The sequence below is a fragment of the Capra hircus genome, chromosome 25, assembly GCF_001704415.2.
Source record: "Capra hircus breed San Clemente chromosome 25, ASM170441v1, whole genome shotgun sequence".
Classification (NCBI taxonomy): domain Eukaryota; kingdom Metazoa; phylum Chordata; class Mammalia; order Artiodactyla; family Bovidae; genus Capra; species Capra hircus.
In genome coordinates, this window is record NC_030832.1 from 6,546,549 (window position 1) to 6,565,061 (window position 18,513).

The following is an 18,513-nucleotide window of genomic DNA, read 5'->3' on the forward strand; positions in this document are numbered from 1 at the left end:
CCTGGAGAATCCCAGGGACAGAGGAGCCTGGCAGGGTTAGGGTCCATACGCTCACAAAGAGTCAGGCATGACTTAGCAACTGGACAACTACAAAATAATGAGACTAGCTAACATTGTTTGAATACCATCTCAGCTGTTCTACAAAACATGTAATCTTTACACTATAAACACATAGCTGTCTATATATGAACATGTTTAAGAGAGGCATTCAGAAAGCCTCAGCCTCTCTGAGCTTCAGTTACATTTTCTATAAAGTGCGGATAATAGATAATGCCCACTATGGAGGGTTCTTACAAGAATGAAATGCGTTCAGACGTGTGAAGCACTTAGTCTGGCATATAGCATTTTTTCTTTTACCAATAAATCATTTCTATCTATAATTTATTGGTGTCCATATACATTTCAAAGATTCAAATCATATACCCTATTGATATGATATACATTACAGAACACAATTGATTATACATACAGGTCTATGCAGTTTATGCATCTAAAATGAATCTGTATACACACATGTGGAGCAAAAGCTTCTTTTTTATTTTAAATTTTATTTATTTTTATTGGGGTATCAGTTCAGTTCAGTCGCTCAGTCGTGTCCGGCTCTTTGCGTTCCCATGAATTGCAGTACGCCAGGCCTCCCTGTCCATGACCAACTCCCGGAGTTCACTCAGACTCACATCCATCGAGTCCATGATGCCATCCAGCCATCTCATCCTCTGTTGTCCCCTTCTCCTTCTGCCCCCAATCCCTCCCAGCATCAGAGTCTTTTCCAATGAGTCAACTCTTCGCATGAGGTGGCCAAAGTACTGGAGTTTCAGATATAACATCATTCCTTCCTAAGAACACCTAGGACTGATCTCCTTTAGAATGGACTGGTTGGATCTCCTTGCAGTCCAAGGGACTCTCAAGAGTCTTCTCCAGCACCACAGTTCAAAAGCATCAATTCTTCAGCGCTCAGCTTTCTTCACAGTCCAATTCTCACATCCATATCTTAAAATGTTATGCTAGTTTCTGCTGTACAACAAAGTGAATCAGTCATATGTATCTCTCTTCCATCTTGGACCCTCCCCCCTTTCCCACATCCCACTCATGTAGGTCACCACAGAGCCCTGAGCTGAGCTTCCTGCGCTAATACATAATATGTTCATTTTCATGTATTAACATAACTGAAAAAAACCCATTGAAAGTGAAAATGTTTGCCGCTCAGTCATGTCTGACTCTCTGCAACCCCACAGACTATAACCCACCAGGATCCTCTGTCCATGGAATTCTCCAGACAAGAATACTGGAGTGGATTGCCATTCCCTTCTCCAGAGGATCTGCCCAACCCAGGGACCAAACCCTGTAATCCTGCATTGCAGGTGGATTCTTTACTGTCTGAGCCACCGGGGAAGCCCAAAGTATACCCAGTAGTGGACCATGAGCATATGTGCCATTTCTGGTAAAGGCTTCAGTCATGTCCGACTCTTTGTGACCCCATGGACTGCAGCCCACCAGGCTCCTCTGTCTGTGGGATTCTCCAGGCAAGAATACTGGAGTGGGTTGCCATTTCCTTCTCCAGGAGATCTTCCTGACCCAGGGATCGAACCCATGTCTCCTGCAGCTCCTGCGTTGCAGGTAGATTCTTTACTGCTGAGCCGCCAGGGAAGCCCCTGTGGAAAAGCACAACAGTCTTAATTCTGACAGAGGAAATGGTCAGCAAATGCAGCTTGTCATCCTCATCGTTAGTATTATCTCATTTAATCCTCACAAACTGGCAAAGTAGATACTCTCATTACTCTCCTACCCACTGGGAGGCAGAAGCTTACGGTGCAAGCCTGGTGGATGATGCCCAAGAAACGTAGCTTTAGGTGGTGGAGCTGAGCCCTGGACATGAGCTGTCTGGATCCAGAGTTCCTGCTGCTGTGTACTGAACACAACGCTGCACACTGCTGGCGCTTACTCCTCGCGGCAGCCCAGGTAAGTAGCTCACCGCTGACTTCCTCCACTGCCTGGCAAACACTTGTTCAAAAGGTGGAAGCCAGGTGGATCCCAGCGTCCACCTCTGAGAGCACAGACCACCCTCCTGTGATTATCTCCAGGGCCCCCCACTGCCCCACGCCTGCGACTTGGCCATCCTAGCTTTCTGACTGAGTCAGATTGTCTGTGTGAGGTAAAAAGCCAGGGAGAGTGAGAGAATTCCCCAGTCTCTAAGAAAAAAGAAACAGCACAGCCGAGGGTGGAAAACCGAAGACCCTGAGGTGCAGGGTCGATGGGGAGCTGCAGACAGGTGATGGCTGGAGGGCAGGCAAATTGGCAGCCTTGCAGCATGCAGACTCCAGCAAACCTTAAAGGAGAATTAGAGTTTTTTGTTTTTTTGTTTTTTTAAAGAGAAGACAGCAGTTTGCAGACCAACGCAAGAAAGCCCCATGCTCGCGTCGGGAAAGTCACACTTTCTGCAGCCACACCAGGAAGTTGTCTAGAACTGAAAAGCAGGTCAAAGGCGCCTCTCACAGCCCCGCTTTTATCTCCCCCGAACACTCCAGGCAGGGAAATTCATTACTGGAAGGAGGGTTTCAGCACCAGCGGGGACGGCAGCTCAGCTGGACAGGGCTGTCAGCGTAACTGGCCTGCTGCTGCTTCCCTTTTTTTATTTTCCTAAACTGTGTGACTAGATGATGTACAATTCTTTGGACTATTTCCCTTTATGCCCAAGCCCTGCTTTTCCCCTTTCCCCCTAAAGACCTAGAGAGAGAGAGACAGAGAGAGAGAGAGAGAGAGAGAGAGAGAGAGAGAGAGAGAGAGAGAGGGAGAGAGAGAATGCACAAGCTTTTGCTTTGTGAGAAAAGGAGGTAAGAAGGAAAACATCTTTTAAAAGACACAAAAACTTTCAAAGTCAGTTGCAACCTTGTGTTGAAATTCAAAACTGTTAATGGTAGAAGAAAAACATAAAACCTCCTTTCTTTTTCTCATTTTCACCATCACTTAGAAACAGAAAGAATAACTCGTGCAAGTGGATATACACAACAGATCTTGTGATTTCCAATTTTTGCAAAGACTCGAACATGCAGTAGACAGAATGGAAAAAAGAACCACAAATTTCAGTGGTTAGAGGTCTTTTGCCTCTTTTTAAAAATGTCTGTAGGTTAGCCTGGGTTTTGACCCTTCCTCTGCATTGGGTTTCCTGGTGGCTCAGACGGTAAGGAGTCTGCCTGCAATATTGGAGACCCAGGTTCAATCCCTGGGTCAGGAAGATCCCCTGGAGAAGGAAATGGCAACCCACCCCAGTATTCTTGCCTGAAGAATTCCATGGACAGATGAGCCGTGTGGGCTACAGTCCCTAGGGTGGCAAAGAGTCAGACATGACTGAGCGACGGACATACACCCCTGGTATCATCTATCTTCTCCTCAGCTGTGCAACCTTAGGTAACTTAATCAGCCTCTCTTGTGCTCAGTTTTCATGTCGGTGAAATGCTTCACAGGGTTTTGGTTAGAATTTCATGAGATTTTGTGGCGCTGAGAAGTTCGGTTCTGGAAAAGTCACTCACCTCCCACTGGGCAGCAAAAATCAGACTCCAGGTGTTTTGCTGTGTGTGTGTGTGTGTGTGTTTTGTTTTTCTTTGTTACCCTGAGTCTTTGTTGCAGCACTCAGGACCTGAGGTATGTGAGATTTTAGTTCCCTGACCAGGGATTGAACCCACGTTCCTTGCATTGGGAGGCTGGTTCTTAACGACTGGACTGCCAGGGAAGTCCCTGGACCCTATGCTAAGTGAGATACTGGGGACTTCCCCGATGGTCCAGTGGTTACAACTCCATGCTCCCAATGCAGGGGGCATGGGTTTGATTGCTGGTTGGGGAACTAGGATCCCGCATGCCACACAGCCTGGCCATAAAAAAAGAGAGAGAGAGACATTGGATTTTTTAATAGCAGGAAGGAGTTCCAAGCTTGGCTGAATTTGGGAAACCAGGGAGGATGTTCAATTAATAAAACTGTTCTTAGATGAGAAACCATTGTAGTGCTTTGGAGTCTGCATGCTCGCCACCCAGGAAACAGCCCAGTGCTGGGGGTGGCGCTGGCAGTGTGTCTCTGATTTGGGTTTGCAGATCCACAAAAGTGTAGCCATGCCTCCCCCACCCCAACTGCCAGGCAACACAGCATTCGAGCTCTGCCCCAAGTGTGAATTTCAGCACCATCCTGTTGTTCCAGGTCAAGGTATTTAACCCCACGAAGCCTCCTCTTCCCTGTGACTAAAATAGACAAAAATAGAATTGCCTTGAAGGGCACATGCAAGCTAAGTTGCTTCAGTCATGTCCAGCTCTGTGCGACCCTATGGACTGTAACCCGCCAGGCACCTCTGTCCATGGGATTTTCCAGGCAAGAATATCGGAGTGGGTTGTCATTCTCTTCTCCAGAGAATCTTCCCAACACAGGGATCTAACAAAGGTCACCCACATTTCAGGTAGATTCTCTAATGTCTGAGCCACCAGGGAAGAAAACAGAAATAAATTGCACCATAAATGGAATGTGCTTCAGTCACACCAAAACCATCCCCCCAACCCACCCCAGTTTGTGAAAATATTGTCATCCATGAAACCAGTCCCTGTGATAAAAAAATTAGGGATGGCTGCCCTAGAAAATTCCATTCCTTCCTGGTTTAGAGGATTTAAAGTAAAGCAAAATAATGCCAACTTCCCCCTCCCCCAAAAAACTGTTATAGATACCAAGATCCACCCTTTGCCCCAGAGACACAGTGAGATAAACTAGATGGACCAGAGGGATCCCTCAGGCCACAGTTGTTCAGTTGCTAAGTCGGGTGCGACTCTTGGTGGCCCCATGGACTGCAGTACCTCGGGCTTCCCTGTGCTTCACTGTCCCCCGGAGTTTGCTCAGACCCATGTCCACTGAGTCGGCAATGCAGACAATGGGCCAAATTCCAAACAACCTGGACCGAGAGCTCTTGCAAGGACGTTTGACAAGCTCAAAAGGCCAGTGAGTCTCTGTGTCCCTTGCAACCAAATTGGTTTCTCTCTAACAGAACACTGTCTCCACCCAGGTAGGTGGGTTGAGATTGGAATGGAGAGAGGTCATCAGAGTGGGCAGTTCGCAGCTGCAACCTGACCCTTGGGCAAGAGGCCACAGCTCATCTCTTAGCCCTCCCAATAGGCTACCACCAGTTTTTCCTTCATTCATTTATTTTAGTTTTGTCTGTGCTGGGTGTTCATTGCTGGGCAAGGGCTTTCCTTTAGTTGCGGTGTGAAGGATTCTCACTGCAGCGGCTTCTCTTGTTACAGACCATGGGCTCCAGGGTGCACGGGCTCAGTAGTTGTGGCCCACAGGCTTACCTGTCCTGCAGTATGTGGGATCTGCCTGGGTGAGGGATCGAACCCGTGTTCCTGTGCTGGCAGGTGGATTCTTAGCCACTGGATCATCGGGGAAGTCAGCCACCATTTTTCCTAGTATTAATTTCTCAGCTTCAACCTCCAAATCCTTGAGGTAGGTTCAGGAAGGAAGCAAATACTCTGTCTGTCCTACATCAAAAACCAGGATATTGTGGCTGAGTCCCAGCTGCAGGCTGGTAGCGGTGGCTGAAGGGGTTAAATCTGTTCTCTTAAACTCTATCGCTGGGTCTGTGAAGGTCTTTGCAAGAAATGAGCTCATGTCCAAAGTTTGAGAATTGGGAGATTTCACGGAATTCTTCCCTTGAAAAACCAGAAGGTGGGGCAGAAGCGAGTCCACATTCTCTCCTGGTAACAGTGAGCTGAAGCCCCCTTGTGTGTGTTACTCACTCTGTGGTATCTGACTCTTTGTGACCCCGTGGACTGTAGCCCACCGAGCTCTTCTGCCCATGAAATTCTCCAGGCAAGATGACTGGAGTGGGTTGCCATGCCCTTCTCCAGAGGATCTTCCTGACCCAGGGATTGAACCCGGGTCTCCTGCATTGCAGGCAGATTCTTTACCATCTGAGCAACCAGGAAAGCCCAGGGAACAGTGAGCTGAAGCCTCTGAAAAAAGGGGCAATAACTCTCCAATTCTCCCCAAACCCCGCTCCCTTACTGCCAGCTGGCCAGGAGCTCAGCTAGGCACTGGGATGAGAGACCTCTGGTTTGGAGCAGGGTTATTGGACAGACATAGTCAGTGCCACTGGCTGGGAGAGGAAGGGATCAAGGAAAGATGTGCTACCTGGAAAGTTCAAAGGAGAGAGAGAGATAAAGAGGGTGAGAGAGAGAGGAAGAAGGAGGAGGAGGAGGAAAAGAAGGAAGCAAAGAAGGAGGGAGAGAGTGAGGGAGTGAAAGACTGGGAACCTCTTTCCACCGATTGTTACAAATCTGAGTGCGTAACAAATGCATCATTTTTGTCTCTCACTCGCTCTTGCTCGTGTTCCGTCATATCTTGTGACTCCCTAGATTGTAACCCTCCAGGCTCCTCACTCCATGGAATTCTCCAGGCAAGAATACTGGAGTGGGTGGCCAATTCCTCTTCCCCACCCAGAGATCGACCCTTCATCTCCTGTGCTGCAGGCAGCTTCTTTACTGCTGAGCCACCAGAGAAGGCCCTAGTAATTTACTCCTTCTCTAGTGATCTTTATATAGATTTCTTTGCATTGTATTTTTCAATCCAAGGTTGCATTTTTTTTCTCCATCTTACCTTTTCTGGTATAGACTTCTTCATGCTTTACATGGGCTCTGCTCAATCAAAATATCGTTCAAGATATACATGTAATTTTAAATGATCTAGCAACCATGACCAAAAGTTTTTAAAGAGATGAAGTTAATTTCATAATAACACATCATCATATATTCCTTACTTGTTTTAATGATTTATTTTCATTTATATGAGTGTATAAAGTCTGATCATTTTGATGTCTTATCAATATAAAAATCTATTACAGCAATGCTTTGCATTGTCTTCCTTGTACTAAGCCTGGTGTCTGTCGGGAACTTTATACACACGGCCCATCATCACTGTCTGGATCAGTCATATTTCAGGGGCTCAACAGCCACACATGGCTCCCGTAAGAGACAATGACACTTCAGACCACAGGTGACTCTCCTGGCCCCACCCTATTTCCAAATTTCCTGTAAGGTAAGCCTCTGAAGTGAGATCCTAGGGGTGATGCTGAAATGTCACCGGCTTTATCACTGGGATCCTAGTGATCAGCCAGAGTGGAGACCCCCGTGCTTCTCAGGAAGGCAAGCACAGCCTCGCCTCAATCCTCCAAGGAACCCAAGCATTTAGTTATTTTTATTCTACTTGTTGCCACAGACATCCAGTTTCCAGAGAAAAAAACTCGACACAAACTAAAAGCTTGTCTTTGAGTATTGTCCTGGCCGAGTCACTGAGTTCTAAATCCCAAAGGAAGCGGACTGTGAATCCAGAGGGTGGATCCAAGAGGGTGGTTCAGTTCAGTTCAGTTGCTCTGTCGTGTTCAACTCTTTGCAACCCTGGGGACGGCAGCACGCCAGGCCTCCCTGTCCATCATCATTTCCCAGAGTTTGTTCAAATTCATGTCCATTGAGTCAGTGATGCCATCCAACCACCTCATCCTCTGTTGTCCCCTTCTCCTCTAAGAGGGTGGTTCAGAAGCAGCAATTTGGAATAACCACAGGGCTTCCTTCTCCCCTGACCCAGCTCCATCCTCAATGCTCAAGGCATAGAAGCCCAACATCTTTTTTCACTATCTCTTTACTCATTAACAATGTCCCACTCTGAGACTTCGCTGGTGGTCCTGCAACTACAGAAAACCCCATGCAGCAATGAAGATCCAACACAGCCAATAAAAAAATATATATATTAAAAAAGAAACTTATTCAAGTGGCTGATATCATAGTCACACTTCCCTGAGACTTCCCTCACACTCCAGGGAAGGAAATTACAGCATGTTAACCAAGGGGACTCTCAATTATATAGAGCAAGGGGGCCATCTTATAATGCTGCCAACCACATCTTGTAAATCTGCTTGTTTATATCAACAATATGAAAGTATCATGTGTGCATGCTAAGTCGCTTCTGTGATCTATGGACCATGGCCCACTGGGCTCCTCTGTCCATGGGATTCTCCAGGCAAGAATACTGGAGTGGGTTGCCATGCCCTTCTCCAGGGGATCATCCTGACCCAGGGATTGAACCAGCATCTCCTGCGTCTCCTGCATTGCAGGAGGATTCTTTATCACTAAGCCACTATGAAAGCCCATGAAAGCATCATCAGCTCTGTAATAAGAACCACTTTATCTATAATTTTGACCTTTCAAGGTATCTCTCTTTTCCAAATAAGAAAATCAAAACACCGAGAAGTGAGAGGAGATTGTATAGCTAACAGAATTGGTGAAGCCAGGGACTTCCCTGCTGGTCCAGTGGCTAAGTCTCCATGCTCCCAAAGCAAGGGGCCATGGTCAGGGAGCTAAATCCCACATGCTGCAACTAAGAGTTCAGATGCCATAATTAGAGATTCTGCATCCTGCAGAGATCCCATGTGCCACAACTAAGAGCTGGTGCAGCCAAATAAATAAAGAAATATTTTTAAAACTTGGTGGAGCCAGATTAGAAGCTTGGTCTTTTTTCAGCAGCAGAACCTTGAAAGTGCTCCCCACACCACATGGACCTGTCACTGATATCGTGTTTCCAGAACTTTCTAAATGGCTTCCCTGACTTTTACAGACAGAACAACTGTGTGTGTTAAGTCACTTCAGTAGTGTCCAACTCTTTGTGAACCCATGGACTGTATGTCTCCAGGCTCTTCTGTCCATGGGATTCTCCAGTCAAGAATACTGGAGTGGGTAGCCATCCCCTCCTCCAGATGATTTTGCCAATCCAGGGATCAAACCCAGGTCTCTTATATCTCCTGCATCGGAGGCCAGTGCTTTACCACTAGCACCACCTGGAATGCCCATAAGCCCATGTACTAGTTATCTATTGCCACATAGCAAGTTACCCCAACATTTAGCAGCTTAAAATAACAAATGTTTACTCTCACAGCTTGTGGGCCAGGAATCCAGATGCAGTTTGCCAGGGTCTCTGGCTCGGGGTCTCTCCCAAGTCTCCAATCACAGGGCTTGATGGAGCCACCATTGTCCTCAAGGATTGGTGGGAGGGGGAAGGATCCACGTGCCAGCTCACTGCCAAGGTTATTAGCAACATTCACTTCCTTGTGGACAGTTGCATTAAAGGCTTGAGGTTCTTGCTGGCTGTGGCCCAGAGAACTTCCTCAGTTCCCACCATGTGGATCTATCCACAGGGAAGCTTAGCAGTCTTTCTAATTACAGAAAACCAGGGGAAAGAGCCTTTTCATACTGTTCATGGGGTTCTCAAGGCAAGAATATTGAAGTGGTTTGCCATTCTTTTCTCCAGTGGACCACATTTTTTCAGAATACTCCACCATGACCTGTCCATATAGGGTGGCCCTACATGGCATGGCTCATAGTCTCATTGAGTTAGACAAGGCTGTGGTCCATGTGATCAGATTGGTTAGTTTTCTGTGGAGGAAAAGTTATGACCAACCTAGACAGCATATCAAGAAGTAGAGACATTACTTTGCCAACAAATGTCCATCTAGTCAAAGCTATGGTTTCTCCAGTAGTCATGTATGTGAGAGTTGGACTATAAAGAAAGCTGAGCACCAAAGAATTGATGCTTTTGAGCTGTGGTGTTGGAAAAGACTCTTGAGAGTCCCTTGGATTGCAAGGAGATTTAACCAGTCCATCCTAAAGGAAATCAATCCTGAATATTCATTGGAAGTACTGATGCTGGAGCTGAAACTCCAATACTTTGGCCATCTGATGTGAAGAACTGACTCATTTGAAAAGACCCTGATGCTGGGAAAGATTTAAGATGGGAGGAGAAGAGGATGACAGAGGATGAGATGGTTGGATGGCATCACCAACTCAATGGACTTGAGTTTGAGCAAACTCTGGGAGTTGGTGACGGACAAGGAGGCCTGGCGTGCTGCAGTCCATGGGGTCTCAAAGAATCAGACACAACTGAGTGACTGAATTGAACTGAGGGGAAAGAGCACTCACAGCATCTGCAAGATGGAAACTACAATATTTTATTACGTCTTCTCAAAGAATCTGACTGCAGTGCAGGAGACCCTGGGTTGGGAAGATCCTTTGGAGAAGGGATAGGCTACACAAACCAGTATTCTTGGGCTTTCCTGGTGGCTTAGCTGGTAAAGAATCTGCCTGTAATGTGGGAGACCTGGGTTTGATCCCTGTGTTGGGAAGAACCCCTGGAGAAGGGAACAGCAGGCCATTGCAGTATTCTAGCCTGAAGAATTCCATGGACAGAGGAGCCCAGAAAGCTACAGTCCATGGGGCTGCAAAGAGTCAGACTCGACTGAGCGACTCTCACTTTCACTTCTCAGATCTGACAGGGTCTATTCTTAGAAGAAAATCAGTAGTTTCAACCCGCAGACCCCAGAGCAAGGGCAGACACCGGGCGTGAATCTCAGAAGGCAAGGCTCATGAGTATGGGTGGTGTGTAGGAGCTGCTGATCACCACCCCCTCCCAAAGCTGGGACCCCCCCCAATCAATGTAGGGTCACCCACATTGTGAGGCTCTCCATGGATTCTATTTTCCCATTTTCTAAGTAAATTAAGGGGTGTCATATTAAACCAGGCTGGTCACACAGAAACCCAATTCAATGAAGCAACTGAGGAAACCCTTCTGTCCCAGAGTGATACATAGGAAAGTCAGAAAGCCTCTTGGTTCCTGGGGCCACAGTCAAACTTAGCTCAGGGTGATAGACTCATGCTGGAAGCAAGCTATGCTGACAGTTGTGATCACTGGGCTCTCCAGCCTGCCCTACACAGTCCAGGAGGAGCCCAGCGGGTCCCAGTTCTCAGTTTCCACGAGATGCCAACGTTGAGGATGCAATGGGCTAGGGATGGAAAATTCTGTTTGTGTACAATTACCTCTACCAAAGCCCATAGGGGATTCCCTGGTGCATCAGATAGTAAAGAATCTCCCTGCAATGAGGGAGACTCAGGTTCGATTCCTGGATTGGGAAGATCCCTGGGAGGAGGAAATGGCTACCCACTCCGATATTGCCTGGAGAATCCCATGGATAGAGGAGCCTGGCAGGTTACAGTTCCTATGGTTGCCAAGAGAAGGACACAACTGAGCAACCAATATAAAATAAAATAAAAAGTCAATAAATACCTTGGTTCATGCTTCCATTTATAATCCGAATTTGTTCCTCATGATCTCATCTTTCATCCGTTTCCCCCCAAATTCTCCCAAACTCCTCCCTAAAATATTTCTCAGGGAATTTTCCCATGTCTAAAGCTTAAGAAACAATTATTTTTGTGTATGGTGTTAGAAAGTGTTTTAGTTTCATTCTTTTACAAGTGGTTGACCAGTTTTCCCAGCACCACTTGTTAAAGAGATTGTCCTTAATCCATTGCATATTCGTGCCTCCTTTGTCAAAGATAAGGTGTCCATAGGTGTGTGGATTTATCTCTGGGCTTTCTATTTTGTTCCATTGATCTATATTTCTGTCTTTGTGCCAGTACCATACTGTCTTGATGACTGTGACTTTGTAGTAGAGCCTGAAGTCAGGCAGATTGATTCCTCCAGTTTCATTCTTCTTTCTCAAGATTGCTTTGGCTATTCAAGGTTTTTTGTATTTCTGTACAAATTGTAAAATTATTTGTTCTAGCTCTGTGAAAAATACCGTTAGTAGCTTGATAGGGATTGCATTGAATCTATAGATTGCTTTGGGTAGTATACTCATTTTCACTATATTGATTCTTCCAATCTATGAACATGGTATATTTCTCCATCTATCAGTGTCTTCTTTGATTTCTTTCACCAGGATCTAAAAGTAAGACCAGAAACTATAAAACTCCTAGAGGAGAATATAGGCAAAACACTCCGGCATAAATCACAGCACAATCCTCTATGACCCACCTCCCAGAATATTGGAAATAAAAGCAAAAATAAACAAATGGGACCTAATTAAACTTAAAAGCTTCTGCACAACAAAGGAAACTAAAAGCAAGGTGAAAAGACAGCCTTCAGAATGGGAGAAAATAATAGCAAATGAAGCAACTGACAACCAAATAATCTCAAAAATATACAAGCAATGCCTGCAGCTCAATTCCAGAAAAATAAAAGACCCAATCAAAAAATGGGCCAAAGAACTAAATAGACATTTCTCCAAAGAAGACATACAGATGGCTAACAAACACATGAAAAGATGCTCAACATCACTCATTATCAGAGAAATGCAAATCAAAACCACAATGAGGTACCATTTCACGCCAGTCAGAATGGCTGCGATCCAAAAGTCTACAAGCAATAAATGCTGGAGAGGGTGTGGAGAAAAGGCAACCCTCTTACACTGTTGGTGGGAATGCAAACTAGTACAGCCACTATGGAGAACAGTGTAGAGATTCCTTAAAAAATTGGAAATAGAACTGCCTTATGACCCAGCAATCCCACTGCTGGGCATACACACTGAGGAAACCAGAATTGAAAGAGACGTGTGTACCCCAAAGTTCATCACAGCACTGTTTATAATAGCCAGGACATGGAAGCAACCTAGATGTCCATCAGCAGATGAATGATAAGAAAGCTGTGGTACATATACACAATGGAGTATTACTCAGCCATTAAAATGAATACATTTGAATCAGTTCTAATGAGGTGGATGAAACTGGAGCCTATTATACAGAGTGAAGTAAGCCAGAAAGCAAAACAGCAATACAGTATCAGTTCAGTTCAGTTCAGTCGTTCAGTCGTGTCCAGCTCTTTGCGACCCCATGAATTGCAGCACGCCAGGCCTCCCTCTCCATCACCAACTCCCGGAGTTCACTCAGACTCACGTCCATCGAGTCCGTGATGCCATCCAGCCATCTCATCCTCTGTCATCCCCTTCTCCTCCTGCCCCCAATCCCTCCCAGCATCAGAGTCTTTTCCAATGAGTCAACTCTTCACATGAGGTGGCCAAAGTACTGGAGTTTCAGCTTTAGCATCATTCCTTCCAAAGAAATCCCAGGGCTGATCTCCTTTAGAATGGACTGGTTGGATCTCCTTGCAGTCCAAGGGACTCTCAAGAGTCTTCCCCAACACCACAGTTCAAAAGCATCAATTCTTTGGCGCTCAGCCTTCTTCACAGTCCAACTCTCACATCCATACATGACTACAGGAAAAACCATAGCCTTGACTAGACGGACCTTAGTCAGCAAAATAATGTCTCTGCTTTTGAATATGCTATCTAGGTTGGTCATAACTTTTCTTCCAAGGAGTAAGCGTCTTTTAATTTCATGGCTGCAATCACCATCTGCATATACTAACGCATATGTATGGAATTTAGAAAGATGGTAACAATAACCCTGTATGCAAGACAGCAAAGGAGACACAGATGTATAGAACAGTCTTTTGGACTCTGTGGGAGAGGCAGAGGGTGGGATGATTTGGGATAATGGCATTGAAACATGTATAATATTATATATGAAACGAATCGCCAGTCCAGGTTCGATGCATGATACTGACTATTTGGGGCTGGTGCACTGGGACGACCCAGAGGCATGGTATGGGGGGAGCGGAGGTTCAGGATGGGGAACACGTGTATACCTGTGGTGGATTCATGATGATGTATGGCAAAACCAATACAATATTGTAAAGTAATTAACCTCCAATTAAATTTTTTTTAAAAGAAACGATCATTTATTTTTGGCTGTACTGGGTCATCATTGTTGTGTGGGCTTTTCTCTAGTTGCAGCAAACAGCGCTACTCTCTAGTTGCTCTGCTCAACTTCTCACTGTGGCGGCTTCTCTTGTTGCAGAACAGAGACTCTAGGGAACACAGGCTTTAGTAGTGGTGGTTGGTGCACAGGCTTAGTTGCCCCAAAGCATGTGGAATCTTCCCAGACCAAGGATCGAACCTGTGTCCCCTGCACTAGCAGGCAGATTCTTACCCACTGTACCACCAGGGAAGTCCGAAAGAGCTTTTGCTTCCTTCTTATAAGGCTTTTCCCTTGAAACTTTCATGAGGAGGCGTTGGAACTCCTGGAGGAAAGGTGAGTGCAGTTAAGCAGTTAAGAGCTTGAATAGGACCTCAAATTTTCTCTTCTGACCCTGTGCTCTTGGCTTCTCCCACTCCTGTGGTCTCAAGCACACATATTTTCACTGCTTCCTCCTCCTTGTAGTCATCTCGACAGTGTCCTATGGACCTACAGCCTTTCTCCTGACTTCATTCTAATATTTTTGAAAACTAACTTTTAGACTTTTCGCTGCTCCAATGAAGATTTCCTTTGTGATCAATACTGCCCAGTCAATACCTGACCCAGCAGATACTTAGCATATCAAAGATGAAAGAGAGCTTAAGGCTCTTTTTCCCCCCCTCTCAACCTGTGGTCCATCAACGGCATGCATCAAAATCAGCTAGAAAGGCTGTTTACGAGGCAGACCTCTGAGCCCCTCCACAGAGCTTTGGAAGTTTGGTTGCTAGTGTTGTTTGGGGGACTGGAAGGCAGCCCAGACTTTGGGAACTCCTACCTTAGAGCTCACCAGCTCCAGAGGTTCTTACACACAGCAGCACAGCAGAATCAGGTGGAATGCTTTTGCCAAAAGTCTACACCGAAACTTCATCTCCGGGCTTCTCTGGTGCCCAGTGGTAAAGAATCCATCAGCCAACACAGGAGACACAAGTTCAATCCCTAGGCCAGGAAGATACCACAGAGAAGGAAATGGCAACCTACTCCAGTATTCTTGCTTAGGAAATCCCATGGACAGAGGAGCCTGGTGGGCTACATTCATGGGGTCACAAAGTCAGACATGACTTAGTGTCTAAACAACAAAAACAACAAATGTCATCTCCAGGGATTCTGATTTAGTTTATCTAGGTGGTTCAGACTGCCATGCTCTGTGAACTAACCCATCCTCATTTTATATACAAGGAAACTGAGGCTCAAAAAGAGGAAGCCATCTGCCCAAGCAGTTAGCTGAAAAATCCAGGATTCCAAACCAGGTCTAAAGGATACCAAAATCTATACCCTTTCAACTGCCCTGTAAACCCAACATGATGCCAAAATGTTCTTTTTAATCTCGAAGAGAACTCTAAAGTTGGGGAAGCTAAACTACTAAAATGTGGAGATGATTTTCCTTGGGTGGTCAGTCTTTTATCCTATAATCAGATGATCTGAGGGAAGGACTTTCCATAAAGTATGAGATTAACAAAGGTTCCTTCCATTGCAGGGCAGAAACCTGACTCAAGTTGGCTCAACAACAGCAACAAGCAATGTGAAGAGGGACTTACTGAGCCCCAGCTTTAGGCATGCCTGGCTCCACCAGTATGCTGTCAGAGCTCTCTCTTTCTCCATCCCTCGGCTGCTTTTCATATTATCTTTTCTTTTTAATTTAATGTTTTAAATTTTTAATGGGAGGATAATTGCTTTGTAAGAGGTCCATATAGTCAAGACTATGGTCTTCCCAGTAGTCATGAATGAATGTGAGAGTTGGACCATAAAGTAGGCAGAGTGCCTAAGAATTGACACTTTCAAACTATGATGCTGGAGAAGACTATTGAGAGTCCCTTGGACTGCAAGGAGATTAAACCAGTCAATCTTAAAGGAAATCAACCCTGACTATTCATTGAAAGGACTGGTGCTGAAGTGCCAATATTTTGGCCACCCGATAGGAAGAGCCGGCTCACTGGGAAAGACACTGATGCCAGGAAAGATTGAAGACAGAAAGAGAAGGGGGCAGCAGAGGATGAGTTGGTTGGATGGCATCACCGATTCAATGGACATGAACTTGGGCAAGCTTGAAGAGATAGTGAGGGACAGGGAGGTCTGGTGTGCTGCCGTCCATGGGGTTGCAAAGAGCCAGACACAGCTTGTTGACTGAACAACAACAGCTTGCTTTACAGTGTTGTGTTGGTTTCTGCTGTACAACAACATGAATCAGCTGTAAGTAGACACATATCCCCTCCCTCTTAAGCTGCCCTTACACCTTCCCATCCCACCCCTCTAGGTCATCACAGAGCACCAGGCTGAGCTTCCTGTGCTATACAGAGGCTTTCCACCAGCTATCTGTTTTGCACATGGTAGTGTATGTATGTATATACACACACACACATATTTGTGTGTGTGTGTGTGAATGATGCTCTCATTTCGCCCCACCCTCTCCTTCCCCCAGTGTGTTCACTAGTCTCTGCTCTATACCTGCATCTCTATTCCTACCCTGCAATTATGTTTAGTCCTCCTATATTTTTTCATACTTCAAATTGGCTTCCTCCATTTCGTGGGGTAGTTGCCATCTGGTAGCTTTGTGCCTACTTGTATTAATATATTGCTTCAGCCTAGAAAAACCAGCTCAAGTGATGGCTTCTTGCTTATTATATAGCAAGACCATGGATTGAAAACCTAGCACAAGCCAGGGAAAGTTTCTGATCGGTCCTTCTTGGACCAATCACTGTGCCTGGGAGAGATGAGGGGCTCTGATTGGCCGGATTTGGAAAAACATCCTCATAGAGATTTCCATTCTTATAAGACAAGGAGTGTTCCATGTGAGCAAAGAAGTGTGGCATTGCTGAAAAAGGAAAACATCCCCATGTAAATGAAAACTACAAGTGTATGCATGCTGTAAGCCGTGACCTTGAATTTCAGCCATGGGGCTTGATGGCATTATTAAAATGAAAGTTTCACCCCAGATATGAGCTGAGTAATGTTAGAACACTTTATTTCCTCTCCAAAATTTTCTCTTCCAAGTCTGTGCAAGTAAAACTGAGGAAGAAACGCCACATGTAAGACTCCAAAGCATAGTTGAAGTTTAATTTTCTCAACATAACCATGACCGTAGCCGTTAAGAGTAAGTATTCTCCCCATCTGGGAAAGTGCTAAGCTAATTTTTGAAACCTTGAAGAAATGAAGACCACAGACATCGCCCATCCTGAAATCGTTCTTTTTCAGCCCGGTTGCCTGCTGTGCTAATGACCCACTGACTGGGTTTTAGGCTTTTTGAAAGCTGAGTTCTCGCATCAAACTTTCATCTCAGAGATAGCAGCCTGTCTCTAATGAATTTTTTATTTGTTTACTCATTGCTTCTCTGGGATATAAAAGTAACACTCCTCTTTTTAATATTAAAAATAAAACTTTAAATCAGGACCTAATCCAATGCCAAACTGTTTAAATTCACTACCTCCAAGACCGCTTCATGTCTGGAGACATCACGCTCTGAAATAAAGGAGGATGGTACTATGGGGAAAGAGTGATATGCCATATGCGTGTTCTGCTTATTTTATTTTTAAAGCCTTTTGCATGCATCGTGGTAAATTATTCATGTGAAACTGTGCACCGTATATCATGTGAGTTCCAGGAACATGTCCACCGAACAGCTGTGCTCCCTACCTCAGGAGGGGCTGCTCTCAGAGACGCTCTCTCCCCATCACTGTCCTCTCTGCACTGTAAGTCTGATCAGTTTACTCTTGGGGATTTGGAAACCATCAACAGGAGACACTGCCGCGTGGAGACCTTGGGTGTGGGGTCCAGATGCCATTCAAAGGAAGCCTTGCACCCAGGGGCTGCTCAGAAGGCCAGGAATGCATTCAGCCAAACTTCTGGATGCTGTTTATGCATCTTCCACACACATAGTGGGAAAAATAAAATATAGTAAATAAAGTACAGTTGGGCGAAGAAAGACCCAGCAGGATATGGAATTGACTGACTGTAAGAATAAGAAGCAGACCCCAGTGATCACCAAGGGCCAGGGTGGGGGTGGAACAGGGAGAGAATTCAGAAGGAACTAGGAAACCCTTGGGGTTCACTATATTTCAGTGATGATTTCAGTTAAATATGAAACTGAAAGCGTTAGTCGAGTCTGAATCTTTGCAACCCCATGGACTGTATCCTGCCAGATTCCTCTGTCCATGGAATTCTCCAGGCAAGAATCCTGGAATGGGTTGCCATTTCCTTCTCCAGGGAATCTTCCCGACCCAGGGATCAAACCTGTGTCTCCTACATTGGCAGGCGGATGCTTTACCACTGAGCCACCAAGGAAGCCCAGGTCATTTTTATTGGTAGACTAGCCTTAGAACTTGGAAGGGAAGGAAGAAAATGTTTCCTTCCTAACATAGGAAACACAGACTTTAAAGTCAGTGTTTCTTTTTTTACAGATGTGGTGACCCCACAATGGCAAACCATAACCCTCTACAGTCCCGTTACCATGCGTAAGCCAGAATGACCATTATAGGTGAAAAAGAGGACTCTTAATATAATTATTTAAATGCTCTGCAAATGACCTACCACTACGAAGCTTTCACCTGTTTTCTGCAATTACTGATTGTTTGCCTAATACCTGATGAATGATAACTGTATTTGTAATCTATCAGAATCCGTGGCCTTTGTTTAGAGTCTTACTAATCTGGTGTCAATCCTGGGTCTCCCATTATATCTGTGGGTGACCCTAGGAATGCCACTTGACATTCAGAAACCAAAGTTCCCTCATGATAAATGGCACAAATGAGACTACACACCCCACAGGCTCTGGACAGAAGTAAACGATACAAGAAGTAAAGTCCTTAGTGTAAAGTCCTT